This window comes from Myotis brandtii, unplaced genomic scaffold (genome assembly GCF_000412655.1).
Source record: "Myotis brandtii unplaced genomic scaffold, ASM41265v1 scaffold168, whole genome shotgun sequence".
NCBI lineage: Eukaryota > Metazoa > Chordata > Mammalia > Chiroptera > Vespertilionidae > Myotis > Myotis brandtii.
Window position 1 is genome coordinate 835,087 of NW_005356173.1, and position 11,964 is coordinate 847,050.

General features: G+C 37.9%; 1 protein-coding gene across 3 annotated transcripts in view; it reads right to left on the reverse strand.

Annotated features, from left to right (window-relative positions):
* Positions 1–11,964, reverse strand: part of TCAF1 (TRPM8 channel-associated factor 1) — a 51,779-nt gene extending 39,815 nt beyond the window's left edge. Inside the window, exon 1 of one of the 3 annotated variants that reach the window (XM_005862809.2) lies at positions 11,822–11,964. The gene's annotated coding sequence lies outside the window, so the exon portion shown is untranslated. Of the gene's footprint in view, positions 1–1,726; positions 2,069–11,821 lie in introns of those variants that run through there. The other 2 variants (XM_005862805.2, XM_005862810.2) reach the window with 2 other exon arrangements.

An 11,964-nucleotide genomic window follows, 5' to 3' on the forward strand; every position in this document is an offset into this window, starting at 1 on the left:
TATTCAAGACATAAACTTCTCTCACTATTCACTGATACGGAAAAGCTGAACAAACTGTAGGACACATTCTATGGAATATTATTCAGTTCTTATGAAGAGCTCAGATCTCCATTCAGTGGGAGGAATGTACTTGAAGTATTTCCAAGGGAAAAATAAAAACTGTAGAAATTATTTAGTATGCTTTCATTTTTATAATAAAAACAGCCCTGTGCATATTTGTATTATGGTGGGAGAAGGGAAGGATACATCTCTATGTGATAATACTGTTTAACCAGAGGAACTGGGAAGGGCAGCTTTTATATAGCACTACATTGTTTGCATTGTTATATGTTACTTTTGTAAATCAAAAATAATATATTTCAAACAACAGGTAGCTAAAATTTATTCTTCAGTGTACATTTCAAACCCTATTTCTTTCTTGTAAGTCCTGGTAATGATCCGTTGACAGATGTCCTCCCTTCTATAAATTGCAAGTTCCTACTTAGTGTGGTGACCTCACCTGGCTCAGGTGCTAATTCTAGCCTGTGAAGTCAGGGTAGTATAGTGGTTAGAAGCCTAGACTTTCACCAGATGGCCAGGATTCAGACCCCAGGGCTGCATTTTATGGGCTGAGTGACTTTGAGCAATTTACTTAATTCCTTTATGCCTCAGTGTTATTACCTGTAAAATGGGGAGGATGAAATGAGTACCTATATTACAGATTTATTGTAAGGTTTGAATTAGGTGAGTGGATTTGTAAATTTCTTCAATCACTATCTGGCAGATAGTAAGACTGTATGATTGTGAAGTAAAAAAAAAAATCTTCAGGTCATCCTAAGAATCAATATTTCATGTCTCAGGAAAATGCATATCTTTTTAATCCTGATGAAGGTTTTGGTTCCAATTGAAGTCATATTCCCTTTCCCCATCTCCCTTCAACCTCTTTTCCCCAAATTGACTCATATAAACAATAATCAACAGGGGAATGTGGGTAGGTGAGCTCAGTGGCAGGGTTTACACAGAGAAAATACCAGAAAGAGAAATCAAGAGAACCCGAATTCAGGATCCTGGTCTGTGCGGGACCACATGATTGACAGTGAGCAGGTCCTTGATATTCTCCAGGGCTGTGGGTTCTCAGATAAACAAGGTGGGCTGGCCACTTGCTTGCTAAGTCCCTTTCAGGTCTGAAATGCTACGACTAATAGCACCAAAAGGTAGAACCCCAAAATACTGAGTTTTAGAAAAAAACAAAAATAAAAAACGCGTATGTACATGGGAAAGATAGCACCTGACTTACCTCTGAGGAAAGGGACATGAGATTTGGTGGGGGGAAAAGATCTTACTTGTCAGGTTTTGTTTCTCAGAAAGGAACACACACACACACACACACACACACACACACACACACACACACACCTGAAGCAAATGTCAGCCTCTGATACAGGGATATATCAGACTCCTGATAGTTAGGGTCCTGTAGAATACAGCACTCAATAATTAAGAACCATCGCAGTAGAAAAACGCAGAAACTGACACGGAGAAAACGCAGGTAATCTTTGGAAAACATCTGCTTCCTTAGGCCCCAGCGGTCTCAGGCCCCAAACCCGACCACCTCCGCGGCCGTCAGGCACCCCTTCCCCAATGCTCCCCCGCCCCGGCCCGACCCTCCCTCACCCTGGACCACTGGACTCGGTCGGTGCGCCCGGGCCTGCTCCGGTTCCCAAAACCATTACTGAACAAGACTCACCGGTTATCCAGAAATTTCCACACCGGCTACTTAGGAGGGGGAAGGGACTCCTCTGCAGAGATGTGACGAGGAGAGGGGACAGACAGCCTGGGGAAGGGACTCCTCTGCAGAGATGTGACGAGGAGAGGGGACAGACAGCCTGGGGATTAGAATATTGGTGGCGGCGGCGTTGGGAGCCTGGTCAGGGAGGTGGTCTGTGGTGCAGAGTGGGGCGAGGAGGGGGCCTTCCTGGGAGCTGATTGGCAGCCCTGGCGGTGGGGGCGGAGCCTGGTCGCCCCCACCTCTCCCGACTGCAGTGGCCCCGCTTTGTGTCAGTTTCTGCATCAAGATGCAGCCTCAAATCTAGGATGGAGACACTGGCGCCTGCACCAGGAGTGTGGGAGGGTAAATCGTTGAAAAATAAACCCGTGAGACTATTTACTAACAAGGGAGTGGGTAATAAATTGTGATAAATCTTTATATAAAACAATACACAGCTATTTGCAAGGATGAGTCATATCTCTATATATTTGCCAGATGTTGGGCTATATTTATACTCATTTTAAATACACATTTAACGTGTTAATAAAATGAAGAGTTTGCATTTGTGTACAAAAACTTTAAAAATATTTTATATACATATATAAATATAGAAATTATATGAAAACCCTACATCAAACTATTAGAATCAGTACGTCAGACAGGAAAGAGTAGCTTACTTATAAGTATTTTTCTTCATATACCTCATTAAAGTTTTAGTATTAGTATGTATTATTTTGTGAGAAAAATAGATAAATTTAATCAACTAAAAATAGGTAAAATATTCTTGCTCACACAGCTGGTAGTGTCCACTCCATAAATATGATTTCTCTCTTTGTGTGGGCTTCTTGAACTTTGTTCCTAGTCCTGACTCATTTTAATCAAGTAAGAGTGGAACCCAGCACTTGACTTGTGAGCCAGGACCAGGCTTTATGCCTGACCAGGTCCTGCCTTGAACCAGTGTCTCCTCATCTAGCTTTGTGAGCTCAAGTTTAGATCCTGGGGGAAAACCATTTGTCCCTTTCTATGGTTGGCCCCAAAGCCCTGAAAGATTTGTGTGGTCTCTGGACATTCTCCTGTTTCCTCACCCCTCACCAATCATCTCTCTGGCCTCTGTTCTCAGAGTTCCTAACTGACCCTATGAAGAAATCATTAAAAAGCTTTCTCCCGACCACAAAACAGTGTCTAGGCTGGACCTTGCACGGGAATGTGGATTCAGTGGTAAGGGGGATAGAGAACCACATCCTGTAATTACTTGAGGATTTCATTACAATCCTCAAACTAGAGTAAGCATAAGCCAAGAACTGTGTTTTTTCCTTCTTTTGATTCTCCACTTCATGTAGCCATGAACAGGTGCTTTGTAATGTCCTCTTGATGGATTGATGGTCAAAATAGATGGATGTGCTGAGGAAGGTAATCCTAGGATCACTCCTCAAAAAACAAATAAACAAACAAAAAACAGCCTGGATGGTGTGGCTCAGTGGTTGAGCGTTGACCTATGAACCAGGAGGTCATGGTTCCACTCCCAGTTAGGGCACATGCCCAGGATGCAGGTTCGATTCCCAGGACGGGGCGAGCAGAAGGTAGCCGATCAATGATTCTCTCTCGTCATTGATGTTTCTATGTTTCTCCCTTTCCCTCTCCCTTCTCTGAAATCAATAAAAATATATCTAAAAAAAGAAAAAAACATACAGCAACTTGATGTAGGAAACTTATTAAATTACAAATTTCCTGTATTGAAAGTTTTTTCCTCTTCTTTGTGCTCCTTTAATTTTCTCCCTTAAACCTTTTCTTTCTATATCTCCGCAAATTTCAGTGGGTTCTTTCCTCTCTTTCTCTGTTTCAGACTTAACATTAGTAACTCAATTTTAAATCCTCTCTCACTCCCTATTTATAATTCCTCTAGAGTTTCTGTTTTTCTTTCCAGTTTCTGCCCTGAGTAATAGAGACTACCATGAAATCTTTAAAGTACTGAAATGACTTTTAAAATATTAAGTTGTGTAAATACTCAGCAACATAGGAATGAATGAACACTTTATTAAAAATCATACTACAAAATATTATGTGGTTCTTAAAAAGGATGAGCTTGAGGAATGCTTTCAATCTATATTTTCAGTGAAAAACTATGATTATGTTTGTTTAATTGATTTTTTTTGAGAGAGAGAGAGAGGGAGAGGAAGAGAGAAAAATGGATGTGAGAGTGAAACATCAATCCACTCCCTTTACTGGGGATCGAGCCTGCTACCCCTGGCACATGCCCTAATGGGGAATCAAACTGACAACCTTTTGGTACACAGGACAGTGCCCAACCAATTGAGCCACACAATCCAGGGCTGATTCTGTTTTTTTTTGTTTGTGTCTACCTAACAGGAAAAATAAGGACATATTTAGTGACTTCAGGAAGTGGGGAAGGTAGACCAGTAATTTTTTTCTTTAGACATTTCATATTTTAAAAATGTTACAAAAATCATTTTGAAAAACAAACAAACATGGCTATTCACTCTTATTTATATACCCAATAGAATTTATATATACACATGCCACCAAAAGACATGTTCAAAGCAGCACCAGCCATATAGTCTAAAACCAGAAGCTACCCAAGTGCTACCCTTCCTACTTTCTCACTGATAGAGCCCCCTGGCACTGTCTTCTATCATAAGATTCTTAAAATTTTATTTTCAGACCAACAAATACTGAAGTGTTATTATAAAAGTTCTGCTTTGAAGAAATTCTAAAGGATGTAGCTCAAGAAGAAATAAAATAATTTTTGATAATCTGAGATGTGAGATAAAACAGTGAGAGACTTCCAATGCTGGCACTGAGAGACTACCTTGTTTGGAAAAACCCTCCTGCTGAAAACAGCAATAAAAGTTGAATAAAATATAGGAAACAATGGAAGATTCTGAAGGGCCAACAAAACAAGTAGGATTTGAAAAGTTCTGATCTTGAGGGAAGGAAAATAAGACATGAGCTCCACATTCACTATGGCTTTTTCCTTTCGGGCATTTTCCAGTTCACAGTGCAGGGTAACTGAGGCCAAGTGGAAAGTGTCAGTCTGACTGGCTTCAGATTACCAAACCACTGGAACTCAAAGCACAAAACTTTACAGAAGAAGAAATCTCAGAGAGGTGAATCTAAAAATCTATGTATAAATTCCTCTTAAGTCACTGGCTGTCTCCAAAGCTAGGCATGCACAGGGAGGCCCTCCCCACCCCCTTACTCCCCACCCTCCACTCCAATTGCAGAAAATAGTGGCTAAAATGCTAAAACAATTGAACAGTCATTTCAGCAGTTGCACTGTTCTGGGAATAAAGCAGTGGAGGTCAGCTTCCACCGAAGTAAATGATTCTTATCAACACACTCTACTTTCAGTTGAGATATGAGAAATTCCACAGTGTATGAATAAGAATGACACCTTAGGAATAAGGACTATGCTCTTGGATAAAGGAAAAAACTTAAGTGGACCAGTTTAAGAAAGTGTAAAACTAGCCCTTGATAGTGGGAAATTAATCTGCTGGTACTTTATCTTGCCCCTACCCCTGAAAAAAATTTTGTTTGAAAAAATAACATCAACCAGAACTTTATAATTTTTATTCATGACATACTGCATCCAACTGAAAATTTAGAGGGAGACTAAAAATTAGGATCAATTGCCAAGAACTCAGGAAAACAACAGATAATAAAAACAGACTCACAGGTGGTTCATACACTTGAGTTCTTAGACAGGAACTGACTTTCTATTAACTGTGAATAATATGTTCACATATAACAGAAAAAAGGCTGGAGAACTTCAGTATAGATTTAAAATTCAGGAAAGAGTAAAATGGAAACTTTAAAAATAAAAAAATAATAATTGAAATCAGGAATTCTGTAGTTGGCTTTAATAGCATATTAGATACAAATGACCAGAGAATTGGTGAACAGTAACAAAGTTTAATAAAATTTATCCAAAAATAACACAGGAAGAAAGGATGATGCACAAAGAGATGGAATGATATAGAAAGGGCATAATAGAATTATGATATATGGTAAATAGTTATGAATTGTGGGTAATTGAAGTCCCAGAAGGGATAAAAAAACATCAAAACTCAAATGGAAAAACTCTACATTCTCTAAGTAGAATAAATACAAAGAAAACTATACCTACATCATAGTCAAACTGCTAAAAACCAAATTCAGAGAGGAAATTGAAAATTACTCAGATATAAAGGATACTTTCAAATGAACAATAATACAGTTAGCTTTTTAAAAGAAATAATGGAACTAAAACACAGTGAATTGTTTAAAAAAAAAGAAAGATAAAATCCGACAACCTAAAATTCTATGCACAGCAAAAATAAAGGCACAATAAAGACAATTTAGGTAGACAGAAGCTGAAAGAATTTGTTGGCAATACAGTATAAGAACTACAAAAAGGAGTTCCTTGGGATTAAGGAAATTTACCCCAGATAGGAGCCAAAAACTATATGAAAGAATAGAGAATACTGGAAAGAGTAAATACATGGGCAAATGTGTTAAAATTGACTGTTTAAATAAATATAATAGCTTATGAGATATAAAATCATACAAAAATAAAATAAATAGATAATATTAACAGCATAGCTGCAAGATGAGCATTAATAAAGATAAACTATTTTTAAAGTTATTCCATTGTTTGAGCCTTACCCTTACCCTGACAAAGGACATTACAAGAAAAAAATTATAGGCCAACATCCCTGATGAACATAGAAGTAAAAATCCTCCACAAATATTACCAAACTGAATTCAACAGTACACTAAAAGAACCATAGATCATGATCAAGTGGGCTTTATTCCAGAAATTCAAGGAAGGTTCAACATCTGCAAATCAACAAATGTGCATACTACATCAACAGAATGAAGAATTAAATCATATAGTAATCATCTCAGTAGATGCAGAAAAAGAATTTGACATAATACAACATCCATTTATGACAAAAACTCTCAACAAATTGGATATACAAGAAATGTACCTCAATATAATAAAGGCCATATATTACAAGCCCACAGTTAACATCATACTCAAAGGTGAAAAGCTGAAAGCTTTTCCTTAAAGATCAGGGACAAAACAAGAAGTCCCACTCTTACTACTACTTTTCAACATTGTAATGGAAATTTTACCCTGAGCAATTAGGTAAGAAAAAGAAATAAAAAGCCTCCATATGGAAAGGAAGAAGTTAAATCATCTCTGTTTGCAGATGACATGATCTTGTATATTGAAAACCCTAAAGACTCTACCAAAAAACCTGTAAGAACTAATGAGCAAATTCAATATGGTTGCAGAATACAAAATTAATATAAAAAATCAGTTGGATTTCCATACACCAAAAACAAAATATTTAAAAAGAGGATTAAGAAAATAATCCTATTTATAATGGAATAGTTAGAAACTAATTTAACCAAGGAGGTAAAAGATGTACACTGAAAACTATAAAAAATGATGAAAGAAACCAAAGACACAAATAAATAAAGAATATTCTATGTTCATAGATTGTTTGAATTAATAATGTTAAAATGTCTATACTACCCAAAGCTATCTGCAGATCAATGCAAACCCTATCAAAACTCCAATGGCATTGTCCCCAGAAATTACAAAAAAAAATCCTAAAATTCATGTGGGAGCACAAAAGTGCTCAAATAGCCTAGGAAAACTTAAGAAGAATAATTGAGGCATCACAGTGCCTTATTTCAATACTACAAAGCTATAGTAATCAAAACAGTATGGTACTTGTATAGAAAGAGTTTTATAGACCAGTGGAACAGAAGAGAGCCCCTAACTAAACCCTCACATTCATATTCAGCTGATCTTTAACAAAGGTGCAAAGAGCACACATTGGGGAAAGGATAGTTTCTTCAATAAATGGTGTTGGAATAACTAAATACCCATATGAAGAAAAATGAAATTGAACTCTTACTTCACCATATGAAAATTAACTCAAATTCATTAAAGACTTAAACATTTGACCTGAAACTGTAAACCTACTTGAAGAAAACATAGGGAAAAATTTCTTTACATTGATCTGGGCAATAAAAGTTCTGGACATGATTCAGTTATAAAATAATCATATTGAATACAATATTGAAAGTTGATATGGTGAAATCTTTATTATCTTTTGCATAAAACAAGATGCCTGTCCTTGCTTTTGTTCAACATTATACTGGATGTACTGGCCAATGCACTAAGACAATAAAAGAAAAAAATTAAAGTTATAAAGACTGGAAAGGAAGAAATAAACTATCATTACTTTTAGATGATATGACCACTTGTGTAGCAAATCTGAAAGACTCTATAGGTAATTTTAGAATTATTAATGAATGGAGTTTATCAAGTTTGACATATAATCTATATATATAGAAGGCTGTCTGTCTGTCCAACCGGTAGCTATGACATGCACTGACCACCAGGGGGCAGACTTTCAACACAGGAGCTGCCATGACGAACACTGGCCATTTAAAAAATAAATGGCACCATGGACCTGGCGCCTACAAACCAACACTCAGCTTCCCCCAAGTGGGACACAGGACCTGCCACCACCCCAACGCGACACCCCACCAAATCACAGCCAACACAGCCCAGCCCAACCTGGAAACAGTCGCTGTGGGTGCCAGGTAATGACATCACGTAGCAATGCCTGGCTTCCTCTCCCTAGCGACTAGCCTCCTTGGAGTTTCTTCAGTCCAATATCCTGACTTGCTTTATAGCCAGGTGCAAACATTTTACAATTTAACCAAATGTTTTGAAGTGTTATCACGTGCCTCATCTCATTTGATCCTCACAGAAGTCCTGGAGTAGGTAGATAGGAGACTTGGTAGAATCCTATTTTCTTTTCATTAGCCAGAAAACAGAGATTTAGAAAGTTTAGAAACTTGACCCGACTGAAAAGAAGTAAGAAATGGTGGAACTTGAAAATGACTTCAGGTTTTCTCACTGTGCAGAATATAGTCAAACACTGCTACAGCTAAATATTTTACCCTTTGTTCTCCTTGCATGATCTACAATAATAATCTGCTTCATGTTGATATTTACTGCTGTGTTGCTGACAATTACCTGAAAGAGAAGTTGGGGTGCTTCACTGTGCTGGAAAAAGTTTAGCTACATCAGAAAGCAGGTCTAATTAAGCAAGTTTATTCTATATATATAAAAAGCTAAGTTGACTCGCACATGTGCGATACATATAAAGCTCTCACTGGCGCCAATCGCAAACGTGTGTTTCGATCTGTCATTGTTGATCATGAATTTGCTTGATACTTTTATTATAGAGAAAGGGTGAATAGCAATATTAAAATATTTCTCCCAATTAATTTCCTTTCAGTGTGCACGAATCTGTGCACCGGGACACTAGTCAATATATAAAAGCAATTAGATTTCTACACACCAGCAATAATAAGGTACAAAATATAATTTTTATAAAATAAATCATTTACAATAGCAATAAAAATAATGTATGTGTAAATAAGTTTAACAAAAACGAGAAAAAGGAAAGCAATGAGAAAAATATTACAAAGCCTTAAAAAACATTAAAGGTGAGCTAAATAAATAGCAGTATATACCAAGCTCATAGGAGGAAAGATTCAACATCTTAAAGAGGCCATTTCTCCTCAAATTGTTATATAGAATTAATTCAATACCAATCAAAATTCTAGCAGGTTTGTTTGTTTGCTTGTTTCTTGTTTTGTTAATTAAATATTTATATGGAGGATCAAAGATCCAAGAATTGCTAAAACATCAGAAAGAGGTGGGAGAATCTTTCAAGAATTATAAAACTATAGTTGTTAAAACTAATTTTAGTGTTGGTGCAGTTAAACAAATAGATAATGAAGGAGAATAAGGAGCTTAAAATAAATTTATGCATATATGAAAAACTCGATTCATGCTGATCACTCACTGGTGATGGGACAATTGATTACCCATATGGAATAGAAAATATAACAATCAATTTCCAGGTGGAATAAGACTAATTGCCAAATGCAAAATATAAAATCTTTTAGAGGAAAATATAGTAAAATTAATTTACTACCTTGAGAAATTATTTTTCTCAAGAAAAAATATAAAAGAAAGTACTGGTCACTTAAAATAAAAATTCAAAACTTAGTTCATTGAGAGAGACAGACATACAGAGAAAGAAAAGCTAAGCACCAAATTTAAAGCAGATATTTCCAGCATATATTGCTTACAAAGGATTAATTAGCATTCAGTTTATATAAAGAAAGCATTCCAGTGCTTGCTTGGGCAGCACATATATTAAAAGAAAATATTCCAATGACTCAATAAGAAGAAGACAAACAACCCAATATGAAAATGAGAAAACACACACACAAAGCCCAGAATTATCAGAGAGAAAGCACTACAGCTTATCAACATATGTATGGAAAGATGGTCAACTTCATTACTTATCAGAGATATGCTAATGGAAATCACAAGGGGATGCTATTTCACTCCTGCCAGACTGGCTAAAAATGAAATTTCATAATACCAAGTTATGACAAGTATGTAGAACAACAGGAACTCTATTGCTGAAAGGAGTGCAGACTGGCTCAACATTTGAAAACAGCTTGGAAATAACCTAATAATGTTGAATATATACAAATCTTATAACTCAGTAATTCAATGCCTTGGTGTATACTCCAGGGAAACTCTTGCCCATGTGACCCAGAAGTCATGTAAGAGAATGTTAGAAGACATTACTTGTTAATATGCCCTGTAGTAGGCAGCCTTTAATATGGCCCCCAGTAAACCCTGCTCTGAGTATTCATGCTCCTGTATAACCCTCTCCCCTTGAGTGTGAACTGAAACTAGTGATTCACTTCTAATGAACAGATAGCAAACTGATGGGATGTCACTTTTGAGATTAGGTTACAAAAGAATCTGGCTTTCATGTTCTCTCTCTGCCTTTACTTGGGGGGGAGGGGGGGGAAGCAAGTTCTTATACAGAGGCCCATATTGCAAAGAATTGATGTGTAAAATAAGGGTTACTTGAACACAAGTACCATGATACCTGACGGTGATCTTTTGGTCAAGGCATTTTGGTTGAGAAGGCTAAGGATAGTGCCAGATTTCATCATGATACTCAGAACAGTATGCAATTTAAAATTGTTTATTTCTGGAATTTTCTATTTAATAGATCATGGTTTTCTATTCAGATCGTGGTTTGACCACAGGTAATTGAAACCACAGAATGGAAGATAGGGACTACTGTATTGAAATGGAATCAATTGACAAGTAAATAGTTTGGAGTATAAAAGGATGGATGGTCAGCTAGACAGATATTCTGTCTTTTATGTCTAGTTAAATCTGCATTTCTTCCAATAGTTTCCATGACTGTCCCATTGGTAAATCATTTTCTCCTTACTTAAGGAGTTCTCCCTCCATTGCGGGTTGAATCAACTCAGAGGCCAGCTCAATGGCTGTTTATCTGGTAACTGTATAATTCAGCACTTACCTGAAGGCCAAATGCATTCCAGACTAAATATTCCATAAGATTCCCTGCACCCACTCTCACCGCCATCCCTCCGTACCTTGCACCTCCCTCCCCCACTACTACACTCTGGGGCCCCACGTACAGTTCTCGGATAGGTGAGGACTTTAACCTTGGGGAGGGGGTGGGGAGGATTATGAAGAGGCAGGCTATACTCTAATAATTCAAGAACAAGCCACAGGAGGTGACATCGCCTCAATCCATGGTTCTTTTTAGCTCAAATCACAATGGCTCCTGTGGAGCACAGGAAAAAAAATCACAAGAAAATAGTGGGTCAACGCCTCCAGATGAGCAAGGGTGAATAACGATGTGGCAAGAAGGAAATAGAGGCCGAGCTACAGGGAGACACCAGAGAATGGTCCCAGAGATAACAGCGAGGAATCCTGCGTGGAACACCTCTGCCACCCTCCCATCTGGGACATGCAGAGGCCCCACTAACTCCCCTGACCCCCACAAGCGCACAGATAGCCTCCCAGGGCTTTCCCATCTCTCTTCTCCCGCCCACTACCTGCGCTCGGGCTGGCTGGCCTGTGACAGCTCCAGACCTCTCGTGGTCCATAATTTATCTCTGACCCCCACTCACCGGTTGTCCCGCTGAACCCTGCAGCGCGGGTAGGGGGTAGAGAAGACTGGCTAAAAGAGGGCAGCGGCAGTTCCCAAGGAAAAGAGCTTCTCAGGAGAGAAAAGGATTGAGCTGCGGACAAGGCCTAGGAGGTGGAATGTCTA